Here is a 16,909-nt window from a genome sequence, read left to right on the forward strand (position 1 = left end):
TCATCAGACAGACCGAGATGAAGATTGTATCAGAGAAGGTAGAGCTAGATCCTCCAGAAAACAGCAGAGAAAAATTTATGAAGGTGTTACTGCTGGGGCTGGCAGGCCAGGAGCATTCACTCAGCACCAGAAAAATTGTTCTGGTGGTGCTAACTGTTCCTTCCATACCAGCTGGCGTTATTGTGGGACCCCACAGAAGCTGTATGCGGGTATCACCCGAGTGTGCTTGAGTGTGTACCCCCTCTTACCCCACATGTGGATGCTCCCTCCTCTTCCTCCTCAGCAGAGAAAAACTGCAGAGGTGAGGAAGAAAGAGCATATTCATAGCAGAAAAGCCATCCCATTCTATACCCTTAAAAGACTCACCTGGAATTCTACTAACAGAGCTCAGTATCCTGCTATCTGGAAAAGAAAATGTTCATAGAAGCTGGCTCTTGTCCACCTGCTGGACAATGAGGGGCGGATTTGGAGATGAGAAGAGGCCGCTTAATGCCTGGCACATAGCCCTTATGTAATTCGTGATTTCCCGACTCATTCAATGTTAATATACATTGTTTGAGGAAATTGGGTGAATTATACCTTTCTAGACATGATTCTTGTCTATTATTCACAACTTACAGACTTCTAGCTCTTCAATCATAAAAGGACTTTTTAAGGAGGTTTTGGCCATACCTGGCTGTGCTCAGGGCTTACTCCTGGCTTTGTGCTCAGGGCTTACTCCTGTTGGTGCCAGGGGGACCATATGTGGGGCTGGGGGTTGATGGGATTGGCTACATGCAAAGCAAGCACCTTACTCACTATACATCTTTCTGGCCTATTAACAATTTTTTTAAAACTTGGGGGCCGCACCTCGCAGTGCTCAGGGCTTACTCCTAGCTCCTGCCAGGCTTGGGGCATCTTACTGTGTACTGAAGATTGAGCCTGGTTGGGCGCACACAAGAAAATTGCCCTACCAACTCTACTGAACCCTAGCCTCATTCATGTTTTTTAAAAACGAATAAAGCTAATCTTGAATATGATGACCTCTGACCTTTAAACATACTATAATGATAATCACCTGTGATTATGACTTCCTGTATTTTACATCTAAGTATACTTGACAATGAGTTATATGACAATTAAATATCTGTGTTAGGGCAGAAGTGGATCTGAGTTTCCAGGGGACTGAGTTAAAGAGGGACACTGACAGAGCTCAGGGATTACCCCCTACTCTGTACCCGAGGATCATTCCAGGGGGGCTTGGGGGGACATATGGGATGCCAGGGATAGATCCCAGGTCAACCGTGTGCAAGGTAAGCACACTGCCTGCTGTACTATCACTCTGGCCCCAAAACTTCATTGTTTTCAATATTCTTGCTAATGGCAGCAAAGCCTCAGCAGAGAAATAAGATAAAGATTGAAGTTAATCTCAAAACAAATATCAAGAACCAAGCTAGTGAACAAAAATATGATAAAAGTTCTAGAAAGCGGGGGGAAGACCTATAGTATGAAATGGCCAAGGAATAGTTTGTAATAGTCGCCAGTGAGATAACGATAAGCATATGAGCAGAAGTGGTACATTAAATGCAAAGAGAACATGATGAGATAGGGCTATAAAATGAAGGACAGAATATTGGTCCCTTGACTTCACACTTACTAGTGTGAGGTGTGAGCTGAGCCAGACATTTGCCAATGACCATGTAATGCTCATAGAGCAGACTGGGGAGATGAGCCTCAGGACCCCTGAGAGTCACTGGACTCACGGGGCCTCCTCTGAGGGGCTGTTGTTAGAGACCTTCCCTACCTTTTAGATCACCTGTGGTTGTCATGCCAGGGGCGAACATTTGCTTGTTCTGAAGACTTGCTGTTCTGTTATTAACTTTCTGCATTAGAATGTTAAGCTGAAATTCTGAAGTACCAAGAAAGAGAGCAGACAAATGTTCCAAATGATTGTGACCAACTATGCAAATACAACTTTGCTGAATGGGATGCCTCTGATTTATTTGCTCTCATGAATGAAAAACTGAGCGAAGGAGTGGCTAAGAACTGTTCCGAGTGTTTGGACAAGCCGTGCTCTGTGTGAGGATGTGTTAACAGGGAAGTGGCTGTTGACATCTGTCCATATCACTTACACTTTGTGTTTACTGACATTTGGCCTCTGTGACCCTAGAGTTTGGGACTTTCCTATACACAAATTCTCTCTCTCTCTCTCTCTCTCTCTCTCTCTCTCTCTCTCTCTCTCTCTCTCTCTCTCTCTCTCTCTCTCTCTCTCTCTCTCTGCTGGCCTGTATCTCTCTGTATCTCTTCCCATTTCCTGAAAGCGTTCTAGTCCGGGCTTGTACATCACTCTACTTACACTCCATGTAGGACCCTTTGTACACGTGGACAGCATCTGCGCCTGTCTCCTCCAGATCTGATTATGCTCTTTGCTCCATGTGGATGTTTGATAGTTGACTCTAGCTCAAGATATACCACATAGAACAAATTTTATTTATTTTATTTTCATTTTATTTTTTTACCTATTGAGGTTCCAAGGTTTACAAAGCTATTCACAATTAAGTTTCAAGATACAGTGATCCAACACCAATCAACTTCACCAGTGTCAACTCCCATCCACCAATGCCCCCAGATTTTCTCTTTTCCATGAGCCAGTTCCTATGGCAGGAAACTTTTTTTCTTTTACGCTCTGTACTTTACAATACTGCTACCAATATGTTTTCATGCATATCACTTTACCACCTTCCAGCACCTCCTCCTCCAGGACCACTTCCCTCCACCACTGACTTAGTGTTCCTTCCCCCACCCCCCACCACTGCCACTGCAGTGGGAAAGTTCCTACTGAAGACAAATTCTCATGTTCTTCAGTTTCTACTATTTTTGAGCATTTGTTATTCCCCTACCATGCATATCCTGCACATGAGAGAGGTCACTCTGTGTCTGTCCCTGTCCCTCTAACTTAACTCAGCACGACACTCTCCAGATCCATCCTTGGAGCAGCAAATTAAATGATTCCACCTTTAAAAGCATCATTTATTCTACCCAGGTATACAAGTTAAAACCTAAATATTTGTCCTTAACTTTCTACTCGCTTACCTACAACATCCAAATCAATCGCCAAAATCTGTTGATTAGATACTGTCCTCTCTTTTCTCCTAGTTTCCATTGCCACTCTAATCCATGTGTCAGAATCTCACACCTAGACTACTATATCTCCTTAGCTGGATTTTGACCAGGTAAATATTTGACTTATCTAAAAAAATTTTATTAAAACGATTCTTACAAGAGGACAATTGTATGAAGCATGCTAATCCTTCATCCTAACAGTCTGAATAAGATTCTGAATGAGTAAAGTAACAGTACGAATGGTTAACTTAATGTACTATATACAGCTGCTGGTTTAAAATAAGTGTGTTTGAAACTGATAGAATGTTGTAAACCAGTGTTACTGTGAGATGGTTGAGTTGGGAAATTTGTTTATCTCCTCTTGCAATCACAGCAAATCTACACCCAAATTTGCCTTGAGTACAGAGACCAGTGTGAAACGTTGACGAACAAGACTTTCACAGTGAGGGGTAGGAGAGTACCCAAGTAGGTTGGAGTCACAGAAACTCCCTCACCAAGAAAGAAACACTAGGGCTAAGGAAATAGTACAGTGGGTAGGGTGCTTGCCTTGTACACAGCCCAGCCAAGTTTGATCCCCAACATCCTTTATGATACCCAAACCCTGATGAGTGATCCCCGAGTGCAGAATCCGTAGTAAGATTTGAGCACTACTGGATGTTCTGCCCCAAACAAAGAAAGAACAAAGGAAGAAACCCTAACATGCATGGGTCAACAAGCTACAGTTAGGAAGCCATGTCTAGTGTGCCCCTGGGGAGCAGCGTGTGGAGTGTTTTGTATCAAACACCAGCACCCCATCCCATGATCCACACTCTCAGCACGGGAATAGGAGTCCAGAAACTATTGTATACAAACAGGGGTCAGTCATAGTTGGATACCATCTTGGTGGCCACTTTCGACTGCTGAAAGCAGAGCTGGTGGACACCTTCCTTCCTCACTGGATCTCACTGTCTACAGGCCCAGACCCTGAGGAAACATCCATGTGAGGAGTCCCACTCCCCCCCTAGCAGGGAGTTAAGCTAACTGGGGCGGAGACATCCTTACCAAAAGAGCTAATCCTAGCCAACAGACACAGCCTCTCCCGGCCCACACTGACTGCGAGGCAGCAAGCCACAGTCCTACAGACAGAGAGAACCCTGACAACCCCCTAAAGCATTAATAGTTAGTAAGGGGGCCTCGGTACCTACTGTGCCCCCATGCTCTCCCATGCCAGCTCGTTTCTCCCCTGGACCTCAGTGCTGCTATGGTGCCAGACATTCTCAGTCCACACACTTTCAGCCCTTCCCAGGTCTACCCAACTCAGAACTATGGAGGGAGCCAAACTCCTCTAATTGGAAATTTTCTGATTCCTGCCCAGGTCTACCCAAAGTCCTAATCCAGGCCTTCATGGGTTACCAGATATGACAGGAGAGATGTAGGAGCTTACCTATGCAGATGGATCAAAAAAAAACTGTGTCTGTCTCTCTTATTATCTTTCTCTCCTGGTAAAAATTATCTCCTTTATTGTAAGTAATATGTGGCAGTGACCTGGCTTTACACTGTGAGACCTTAATCAAGATACAGTCAAATAACTTTGGCTGCAGATTCTTGTGCATGATCCACAATTCAGAACAGACAGATTTGGGGAGGAGCACGGGTGGAGGCTGGGAGGTGGGCCAGAATGGCAGTGGTGTGTCAGCTGTCACAAAGAGGCCCTGGCTCCCTCGGGGATTGGCTAAGGCCAACGCGCCCCACAGAACCATGAGAAACTGGCAGCATGGCCTTGCCCACGACAAGCCAGGGCTCCTAGAAGATACCCTTTAGAATCTCTGGGCCCAGGTCATCCTGTACCCGCAACTTTTCATCTGGATTATTTATTGAGAAAAGGATAAATTAAAATTTAAGCAAAGCTTGATCCTGTGGATGCTGAGCCAGAATGTCTCTAGTTTTTGATATGTGTGTGTGTGTTTCTGTGTGTGTGTTGTATGTGTATGTGTGTGTGTTTGTGGGCGCTATGATGACTCAGGTATCCCTGGAACTGCAGGGCAGGAGCAATATTGTATCTTTGGACCTTATCTTTCAGTTGGATTTTAGTACGACTCCCCCAGAAGTTCTAGTTCATCTCAGTACTGAGTGCTACAGAGTTCACTGTTACAGGTTTTGTTTCCATAGAAGAGACCACCAGGATGTAGTGTTGAAGCATGCAGATTGTAATAAGTGTGTGACACCCTGAAATCAAACAAGAAGAAAGGATACTAAATCAACCCCTCTAAGCCAATGAGTTTCGGAGGCCCTGGGACTTTCACAGGGCATGACACCCATCTCTGTCAACAGAACACAGAGGAAACCACTAGCATCAGTCCACTTATTACATGTTCTATTGTTTATCATTTATTTGTCTTTGGGGCTATATCCAGTGGTGCCCAGGGATTACTCCTGACTCTGCACTCGGGGATGACTTCTAGTGGAGCCCCGGGTACCATATGTGGTGCCAGGGTTTGAACCTGGGTTGACTGTGTGCAAGGCAAGTGCTTTACTCCTGTACTATCTCCCCAGGACCAACCCCCATTAATATTTTTAAGCATCTATTTCATACCAAGTCTTTTCAAGACATGGGAATTTAGGAGGGAACGAATCAAATTCTGGCTCCCTGGAGTTTAGATCCTAGTAGACGTTAACTGTAAATCTAAAGCAAGAAAATAAAGCATAAAAAAATTCTTTCATTTTTCCAAATATTATTTTGTGCGGTCTTAGGGGACAGTGGTCTTGGCCACTTGGCTGGCCACTGTTTTGTTTGTAGGATGATACTGATAATTAAACTGCAACTCCCAAAAAAAGATATGTTCAATTCCTACCCAAGTGCCTATGAATGTGACCTTGTTTGGAAATGGTGTCGTTGCAGATAAAATTAATAATGATGAGGCCACAGTGGAGTACAAGGTGACAGTGTCCCAATAACAGGGAAGATATGCTCAGAGACAAAGAAATGTTGAGTCATCTAAGGAGAAGATGGCATGTGAGAAGGGAGTAGAGAGTGAAATGGTAGATCCACAGTAAAGAATGCTAAGAACTAGGTCCAGGGGGTAGCTCAGAGAGCCTGCCTCCCAAGCATAAGGCCTTAAGTCTGATCCCTGCTTCTGCTGTCTCAGTGCAACCCTCAGTGCAACCCTGACAGCTCTACATACTATGACCCCCAGAGCTGTAAGCAGTTTCCAGCTCTGGACCCAGTTCATAGCATTCTTAACTGTGGATCTGCCAGTTCACTCTCTACTCCCTTACCACATGCCATCTTCTCCCTAGATGACTCAACATTCCTTTGTGAGCATGTGCGTGCGAGTGTGTGTCTATGTCTGTGTGTTTGTGTGTCTCTGTGTGTGAGAACTGCCACTAGAAGATATGACCCTCCACAAGTGCTACATCTACAAAGATATCAGGTGCTACTGGAAAGCACCTGTACGAGCACACCCACCACCCCTACAACCAAAATGCATGCGAGCATCATGACTAAGGGAGTATGACACCCCCCATCCCACCAGTGAGCCGGAAAGTAATCTAGCACTACAGCCTGTGTGTGTGAGAACCCCAGTCTTGCAACAGTAAAGGGAAAGGGGGGAATGGCATAAACTCAGAAACACAAGAAGCCAGAAGAGCCCAGGCAGGGTTCACCCCGAAGGATCCCAAAGAAGGAGCCTGGTCCTGTGCACAGGCAGGCTGTCAGGTTCTACAGAAACTGGAATGAAAGAATTCATTGTTGTCGTTCATGACCATGACGAGTGTGTGGGGCTTGTAACAAGTGCCCCAGGAACCCAGTCCAGACAGTATCTAGAGGATGATGGAAGAGGGTTCTGAGAGGAAGCTGGAGTACCAGCAGGACAAGGTGACCCAGGAGCCCAGGCAGGTGAGAGCTTAGGGGAGAAGATGTGGGCACTGGTGTGCAATGCACTGGGGAAGCAGGAAGCTGTGAGCCACGCTGCAGGAATGTGCTCCTGAGGGCAGAGAGCTGGGGAAGCAGGCACGGCAGCCCTGAGAGCAAGGGTGGGACTGTCAGGAGGGGAGGGAGATGTGTCAGGGTGGTTTGGGAAGGGCCCCGAGCACCCAGTCTTTCTGCTGTCCTGGGCTTCCCTCTCATGGCTTTGACTGCCTTCTGGTCACTGCAGCGATGTCTACCTCACTTACTTTGACACACTTCCCAACTTCCAGGTGTTCTCCATTGCAGGTTCCTCCATTCCCTTTCCTACGCACAGGACTAGTCACAACTTTTCCATCTCAGCCGGCAGAAAGGCTACCAGTCAAGTCACCACTGTAGGGCCCTATTTGTAAAGGCTTAATCAGTGGTAGCATCTCTATTTCTTGGCATGCTAAGTAGCTATATGAAAGATAAGACACGGAAGCATTTTTCCTGCCTACTTTCATATCACAATGCTGTCAACACAAAGGTTAGATGACGCCCAGTTCTGCTAGACGTGGCTTCCTGGGCTCCCATAAAACGAAACCAGAAGTCAAAGATCTCACCCCTGGCAAAGGGAACTGGCTGCTAGAAGAGGAGGCATTGCCAACTTGCTTTTCATTGGACAGGCTTTTATTCTTAAAACTTGGTGTACCATGCATAAGTATTACTTGTCAAAATTAATTAAAAGATAAAACATTGGTTCTTCCATTTGCAGTGCCATCCACTGGGTGACTGAGGAGATGTGCCAAAGTTAAATCCAACACAGAAGGCAGTAACTGAGGACCAGGAAGACGAGTTTGCATGAGTTAATAATGTCCCTGGAAAGGGTCAGATATTATCTGCTGAGCCTGAAGACAAGATTACCACTACATCAGCTTATATGAAAGAATAGATATATTAATTTACATATTCAACATATACAAATTTGTACTTAGCACAGCTAAGTACTAACCTGGTGCTGGGAACGTAGTGAAGAAGGAAAGTGTCAGATCACAGACCTTATGGTATCCTGGTCTTTACAAAGCAGCCTGAAAGTTCAAAGAAAATTAGTTTTAAGGTTTGTATTCCGTGTTTACCAACGTGTCAGTCACTGAATAGTCAGAATAATGGTCTTGAAAGCTGTCTGTGGCTAAAGAACCCATTGAATCTGTTACCTTATGGGTAAAACAGTTTTTGCAAATGAGATTATATTAAGGTCTTGGGATGTTATCTTGACGATCTGTGTGGGTGTGGCTCAATCTCATGCTTTATCAAATCAGAGAGTCTTCTCCAATTGATTCAGAGCCAGTGAGGGATATGGCTATTGAAGAATGGTGAGAGATGAAGAGATGCTGGCTTTGAAGATGGAAAAGAACAATGAACCCCGGAGTTCCTGGAGGCACTGAAAGCTGGAGAGGAGTACTCTGCTGCCATCTTGGTTTTGCCCAGTGAGACCCCTGTCAGATTCTAATTTATAGAGTGGTGTCACTTTAATTTTTATAGGTTTTTTTTTTTACATTGAATCACAGTTAGACATACAGTTACGAAGTTGTTCATGAACATAATTTTGGTTTTTTTGTTTGATTGTTTATTTTGATTTGGGGCCACACTCGGAAGTGCTCAGGACTTACTCCTGATTCTGCACTCAGGGACCAGGCCTGGTGGTGCCCAGGGAGCAAGCTCTGCCTTGCAAACCCTGGTCAGCAGTACGCAAAGCAGAGCCCTATTCGTTGTACTATGTTACAGCAGCAACAGAGAACCAGTAAACAGAATTAGCCTGTAGGCATAAAAAGCTGAATAAAAAGTGATCACTTTCCTAAGATGCTCATAATTTATTAGGGGGCGAAAGAAAGGTTAAACAGTATAGTAAATGCAAAGACTAAAGTGTGTACATGGGCCTTTTCACTCAAACATCTCATTAATTGGAGGGGGGGAGAAAGAATGCAAACAAAGTATAAAGACTGAGGTCTTTAAAATTTATCTGGAGACCTCTGGTTCATCTCTCCCATCTTAGACAAACTTCCCTCAATTCTATTTTCTCTCTCAGCTCCTGCCTCATTTCCTCGCTCTCCTTTGTGTGAAAGCTCTTGAAGGAATTATCTATTATTGTAGCTTCCAAGTCTTCTCCTCCCATTTCCTCTTAATGTCATTACAGCCAGGTCTTCGTGCCTATTACCCAATCAAACACTTGCCAAGGTCGTGGCCCAGTGACCTCTGGTAATCCTCAGCCTCTCTGGGGACAGCTGGTCACAGCCCTTCTTCCTGATAACCTTCTTTGTTTGACTTCCAGGACTCCCCGCTCTTGACTTTCCTCCTTCTCCTTGGAGGATACCTCTTCTCTGTTTCCTTCGCTAGCCCCTTGTGTTCTCCCAGCATATTAATACCAAAGTGTTCCGGGCCTCGGTCCTCTTGTTTTTGTCTACATATTTGTTCTTTTGATGGTCGCACATAGTTTTGTTCCAAGTATGAGCTTGGGATTTTCCAATTTTGCGTTCTATCCCAGACTTCTCCTAAACTCTAGATTTACATGTCCAGTTTCCTGGTTGTCCTCTCCATGTGGATGTGGTATACTGTATAAGTGCCCTCCTAAAATCCTTCTCCACAACCTGTCCCTTTCACAGCCTCCCGTACCTCAGCAGATGCAACTTTTAGGCCCTGTGGTTTACAGTTGTTTCATCTAGGGAAATCCTGTCAGGATGTTTTCTTAACTTAGTTGTCTGGATAGATCTCTGTCTGGATATCTGTACATCCAGAATATGGTCATTTCTATACTTCTGTCTGGTCTTACTTGAAATATTGAAAAACCTTGATATGATTTTCCAGATCACTCAGAAAAGCTGTGGAGTCTTACAGCATTCTACCAGGCACTGGACCATCCAGATAACCTGTACCACCCACATCTCTCAGACCATCTTCTCCATTTTTTGCCCTGACTCATTCTGGTCCAGCTCCACGGGGACTAACCTTTTTTTGCTCTTTGTCCTTAGGAACAAGAATCAACCTGAAGAAATCTGACTAGTGCTCAGCTCTTAAAAGGATTAAAGGTTATCAAATGGAGAAAATTGAATGAATAAATTGTTTCAACCACAACTTCTCACTTTGATTATTCATGTTTTGAATAATGTTGTTTTTGATATAGTTGTCTATAATCTCTTTTTTTTTTTGGTTGGTGGGGGCATACCCAGAGGTCCTCAAGATTTTACTCCTGGCTCTGTATTCAGGGATCACCCCTGGCAGTTTTCAGGGGACCAGATATAGCAGCAGGGATAGGACCTAGGTCCCCTATGTGCAAGGTAAGCACTGTCCCTGCTGTACAATTTCTCTGGCCCCTATGATCTTAATTTTGTAACGCACTATCTAGATTTTTGTTTAAAGTAACAAAAGAATGCTGTGTTGTTATAGCACTTGAAACATTGCTATATCATTAAAGCATGTCAAAAAGAAATATCCCTTCAACCCTAGGGTTTTCTTTAAACTCTGGACTCTAAACCATATCTTTGTTTTGTTTTATTTTGATTTGGGGGGGTGGGGTGGTGGTTAAGCCACACCAGTGTGCTCAGGGCTTACTTCTGGCTCTTTGTTCAGGGATCACTGCTAGGTAAGGTGCTGGGTGTATAGATACTGGGTCAGCTGCATGCAGACCAGCACCTTACCCAATATAATATCTACCTGACCCTGTAAACCATACCTGTTTTTACATGAATCAGAAACGAAACTGGAAAGAATTCTGAAGGTTCATAGAGTAATCACCTATGACTTTGTAAAAGCATCACTCTGATGAGTAGTCATGTTTTTAAACCTGAAACTAGAAGGTCAATGAATCTTTTGTTTAAGGTGTAATTAAGCTAAATCTCTGTCTATAAATTGCTTTCATACAGATAACTTAGTCATTTATAATACATTATCCAATAAATCATCACCAGCTTCTCAGGGACTTACTTGAAGAAGCCATATGTTTAACCGTAGCCTGGAATTACAGACATGTTGAAATATGGAAATGACCATTAAGGGAATTTCTACATTTAATTATATCCTATTCACTTAATCATCTCAATATTTCAGAAGAGAGAACATAATAGACAGCATGCAAGGACTGGATCTACCCTATTTTGAATGAAAAAAATGCATTCAGACAAGTATAATTCATAATTCCCTTTTAATTTCATTCAGTGAACCCATAGGAAGGCGGCTCTGATCTCAGACCTCAGAGAGCTCTGAGATCTTAAAGTCAGACAAACCCAAGGAAACAGGAGGGCTCATAGTGTCAGGATTTTTATAATCTTCTGGTGGTGGTGTGCCAAAGCTGGTTGGTATGAGTTAGTTGATGCTAGGTTGATATTTCATACGCCAAGGTGGAAATATTTACACCATGAAAATTGGCAATAGCTACTCACTAGGGATCTTCCTTTCCCTTAAGTGGAATCCAGTTGCTAAACATTTATCAATGTTCCACTAGTTGAGTCTTTTTAACAGACTTGGTTGTATCCACAGGGATTTCTAAATTTCCATTTTTCAGGGCTAGACTTTCTATATGAACTTTCTTTTTGCTTTTTCTGTTTTGGCTTCTTGGGTCACACCCAGAGATGCTCAGGGGTTACTGCTGGCTCTGCATTCAGGAATAATTTCCTGTCGGTGTCAGGGGACCATATGGGATGCTGGGGGTGGAACCTGGGTTGGCACGTGCAAGGCAAACACCTCCCTGTTGTACTATCACTCCAGCCCTATTTGAAATTTCTTTAAAACATTCTTTCCTTCTTCCTCCCTTCCTTCCTTCCTTCCTTCCTTCCTTCCTTCCTTCCTTCCTTCCTTCCTTCCTTCCTTCCTTCCTTCCTTCCTTCCTTCCTTCCTTCCTTCCTCCCTCCCTCCCTCCCTCCCTCCCTCCCTCCCTCCCTCCCTCCCTCCCTCCCTTCCTTCCTTCCTTCCTTCCTTTCTTTCTTTCTTTCTTTCTTTCTTTCTTTCTTTCTTTCTTTCTTTCTTTCTTTCTTTCTTTCTTTCTTTCTTTCTTTCTTTCTTTCCTTCTTTCTTTCTTTCTTTCCTTCTTTCTTTTAAGCTTTCTATAGCAAATTATTTACAGCAGTAATTTTCAAACTCCAGTCCATGTAGGACTTTCTGCCAATGCTTGAAAACCCAATTGTGGCTTAGCACACTGTATTCATGGCTAAAGTAGCTTTATTTACAGTTATTAATGTACAAATATCTATATTGTAATAATTCAATACTATTTCTTCTTTGCAATCCATGAAATATTTCTCCCATTTTCCTCACTCTGCCAATGTAAAAAAATTGAATAACATTCACTTGAATGTTATTTTCATTTACTTCAATGTAAATGCCAGTTTTACTTAAGTTTTTTTAAATCATGAACTAGGGTTTGGTTTTTAATTCATTTACATCTCTCCATACCAAACTAAGGGGCCTGATTAATAAATAACTGCTGACTCTGTCCATCTTTTCCATCTCATAAGCAAATGCATAGTCTTTAGCATTCGTATAATTTAACCTTTGTAAGTCTCATTCTCATCACTTATAAAAGTGGGAAAATAACAGAACACAAGCTCATTTAATGGCTGGGAGTATTAAGTGGAATATCACATGTCAAGAACTTACACAATTCAGAGTATAAAATAACATAACATGAGGCTGAAACCCAAGGACAGTAGATATAAGGATCAGAAAGACTGCTCCACAGCTAGAAGCCTGCCTCATAAGTGGAGGGGAGAAGGCAGCTGGAATAGAGAAGGGATCACTAAGAAAATGATGGCTGGAGGAATCGGTCAGGGTGGGAGATGTGTGCTGAAAGTAGATAATGGACCAAACATGATGACCTCTCAGTATTTATATTGCAAACCACAATGCCCCAAAGTAGAGAGAGAGTATAGGGAATATTGTCTGCCATGGAGGCAGGGGGAGGGTGGGAAACGGGGGTTTATACTGGGATATTGGTGGTGGGGAATGTGCACTGGTGGAGGGATGGGTGTTTGATCATTGTGTGATTGTAACCCAAACATGAAAGCTTGTAACTATTTCACAATGATTCAATGAAATTGTTTTTTAAAAAAGAACTTACACAGTTCTTGGTACATAGTCATCTTGGAATACACTTCAGGCATGTTGTAGTAACAGAAGTAGTATTTGTGCTGTGGGAAGTGTGTGTGTGTGTGTGTGTGTGTGTGTGCAAGCACACACACACAAAGTCGGGAGATGTGATGAATTAATGAATAGTTTGGCCAATCCCTATGTAGCACAGAAAAACAAATTAACTAATGTTTGCTGCCTGCTCATTTAGATTTTTTGAAGACTGCTACCTGAACTAACACCTTTGATGGTAGAAAGTTATCAGTCAAGAAATTTATCTTCACAGCCTCTGGATAACACTGGGGATTTCTTAGATCAAGTTGACCAAGTTGGTATTCAGGAGCTGTGAAGCTGAAAAGTTACACATATTTTATACCTTATCAATTCTCAAACATCCAAAGTCCTGTGTCCTTTTTGCTCATCTTTCTGATGGCCATAATTCATGAGATAATGAAGAAATTTGATTAAGTTCTTTTTCTTCCACTACATATACCAACTTCCATTGTATCTTTACCATTATTTTTGCCTGTAGCTTGTTACTATGGATGACATTTCTGTGCAATTGTCTAAGGGACCACATTAGTTTTCACCTTCTCAAATATTTAACTCATTCTTAAGTATTCAACTCATTTTCAAGGATTTAACTCTTCAGCTCTCTTAGGTCATTTCTTCCCCTTCTACTAGATCTCTCAGTCTATGAAAGATTTAGTGATTCCCACTTTAAAATAAAAATTCCTTTTACTCCAGACCTACAGAATGGAAGCTCTGGTGATGGATTGTATGTACTTGTATTTACCATATCCTTTTACTGGTGCACTGAACTGACTCCTTAACCTTGCTACGTGTTTTTAAAGGGAGGCAGCTCAGCCACTGCTTATGTCTTACCCACTTAAATTCCCTGTCAGTTGGGGAAATAAAAAACTTAGAACTGGGTCAAGAAAGGGGTAAAGTTCATCGAGTGCTGGTCTCAAGAGTAAATACCAGGTATTTACTGAAGAAAAAAAAAGGCTTCATGTGGTTTGCTGCTACATGGTTTTCTGCCTGCTCTCTGGCCATTTCCTTCAAGCCTCCTTTGCTAACACCTCTCATCTGCTTATTTCTCAAATATTGCAGCATGTATGTCTAGGTCCTTGGCCTACTTTGTATATATCCTCCCTGGGATTCTCAATGGGAAATTCAAACCAGCACAATCAACATAGAACTTTTTGTTTATTTTAGGGGACCTTACCCAGTGGGCCTCAATTCATACTCCAGGATGGCTTCTTGTGTAGGATACAATGAGGTGCCAGAATCAACTATTAAATTTATTATTTAATATAGTAAATATATATACTTAGTTTATAAATATAATAATAAAAATAATGGTATTTTAAGCATGCAAAGCTAACTCTCCAGCCCACCAAATAGAACTCTGTAGTTGCCTTCAAAAGCATAGTTCCCGGAGTCTTCCCCACTCGGTAAATGCAGTTCACATCCATTTAGCTGCTTCAGATGGCACTCTCCATATTCAATTTACCAGCAAAGCTGTTTGTAGACTATATCCCAATCTGTTGCTTACCTCCCTACTTCCTTTCCCTTTTGGTTATTTCTGATCAAACGCAGAAAGATCCCATTGACCCTTGACTAGTTACCTTCTTATTAGAAAGTCAATTAGAAAACTTTTCTTTGGAAAATGATTTAACGTCTTTACCTTAACCATAGCACAGTGGGTAGGGCATTTGCCTTGCACGTGGCCAACCCGGGTTCGGTTCCTCCATCCCTCTCAGAGAGCCCGGTAAGCTATCAAGAGTATCCCACCCACAAGGCAGAGCTGGCAAGCTACCCGTGATGTATTCAATATGCCAGAAACAGTAACAACAAGTCTCACAATGAAGACATTACTGGTGCCCACTTGAGCAAATCGATGAACAATGGGATGACAGTGCAACAGAGCTACAGTGTTACCTTAACCTTTAAATCTACCACGCTGGCCATGACCTGCTTCTCCAAACTCATTTTGTTCAGTTTTCATCCTCTATGCGCCAGCCTCTTTGACCTTCAGTGTATTCCTGCACCGTGCCAAGCGAGATCTTCTAGGGCACTCTGCACTGGCTGTTTCTTTTGTCTGGAGTATTCTGCCTTGGCATCAATAGTTGGCTGGTTCTTTCCTGTCATTCAAACTTTATTGCAAAGTTACTTCTCCAGAAAGAACTTCCTTGACCATTCAATCTTCCTTAGATGCTTTTCTCCTCTACGTAGTGTTTTTTATTTTCTTCATATGTTGCTATCTGAGTAAATTTTGGTCATTTATTTATCACTGTTGCTAGAATTAAACTCTATTTGAACAGATCCCTTTGTCTATCTCATTCCCTGTTGTTATCCGAGTACTGTCCCTGTATCGTTACTCTCCTATAAATAAAACTACACTCATATGGAAAATTCATCTCTCATGCAACCTTTGAAAGATTTACCTCTTCTGAGACCTTGCTGATATTTCCTTACCCATATTAACAGTCATTAATTATTTCCATTTTTTGGTCCTAGTTTCTTGTAAGCCATTAATTTAGGTGGGGTTGGGGGGTACCTGCAGTACTCAGGGATCACTCCGGGTGGTGCTGGGAGGATCATATTCAGTATGGAGAATTGAGCCAAGGTCATCAGTGCAGAGCAGGCACCTTTATCTCTTTGTTATGTCTCTGGCCTCTGAGTGGCAAATTTTAAACTCAGAGCCAGCAATAACAGTGGTTCCAGTAGTGCACATAAATTCTCCCTTCCCTGGATTTATTTTCTTCCTGTGCTTTCAGTAATATGGCAGTGACATTTGTTATAAGTCACCTAAGTTTAATTTTGGAGAGAAGTGTCATTTAAACAAAAACATTTTAAGTGCAAATACCTTCTCATGGTTGTGATAATGTTGACTTAGAACAAAATGATGCAGTGGAGAACTTTTTTGCCTACAAGGGTTAATGTGGCAGTATGACCAACCTGTATTTTCAGGTGAATTGCTGTGATTCATATTTGGAAATTCCATAGGACTATTTAATTAGGGTTTGACTTAGCTAGTAGGAGCCCAACCCTGTCTACGTTTATTTCCAGAGTTTTACATTTATTTCCATTTGTTAATAGAGTACATGCAGTTAGAGACAAAAAGCTGATGAATCTTGACTGTTTGTTTTTCTCTCAGCAAAGTATTTCTTTTAGTTGTAAAAGAAATGGACTTTTTTAGCTTTGCATTAAAATGCTCATGCCTTGATCTGGGCACATTCATGGACTACACCCTTTTAAGGTTCAAACGAGCCATTCTTAATTGTTATTTAGGAAAGGGATGGTTTTGAAGTTTATGGAGCATGGTATATACATGCTTCTCTCTAGCCTGGTGAAATTAAATCTAATTCTTTTGAAGTCCAGAATGTGAGTTTCAAATTTTTGATTTATTATTTTATATTATTTTGTTTGTTCCAGGCTGGCATCCTCTAGTTATATGCATGTTGTGGCAAAGGACTGCATGATTTTGTCCTTTCTTACAGATGCATGCTATTCAATTGTGTATATATTCCATTGTAGGCTGGAGCAATAGCACAGTGGGTAAGGCATTTGCCTTGCATGCGGCTGACCGGGATTTAATTCCTATATTTCTCTCAGAGAGCCCGGCAAGCTACCGAGAGTATCTCACTCACACAGCAGAGCCTGGCAAGCTACCTGTCATGTATTCAATATGCCAAAAACAGTAACAAGTCTCAGATGAAGACATTACTGGTGCCCGCTTGAGCAAATCTATGAGCAACAGGATGACAGTGACAGTGATATAGTGTTTGTTCCAGCAGCTTTTATAAAATAGCAACCAGAAAA

This window comes from Sorex araneus, chromosome 3 (genome assembly GCF_027595985.1).
Source record: "Sorex araneus isolate mSorAra2 chromosome 3, mSorAra2.pri, whole genome shotgun sequence".
In the NCBI taxonomy this organism is placed as follows: domain Eukaryota; kingdom Metazoa; phylum Chordata; class Mammalia; order Eulipotyphla; family Soricidae; genus Sorex; species Sorex araneus.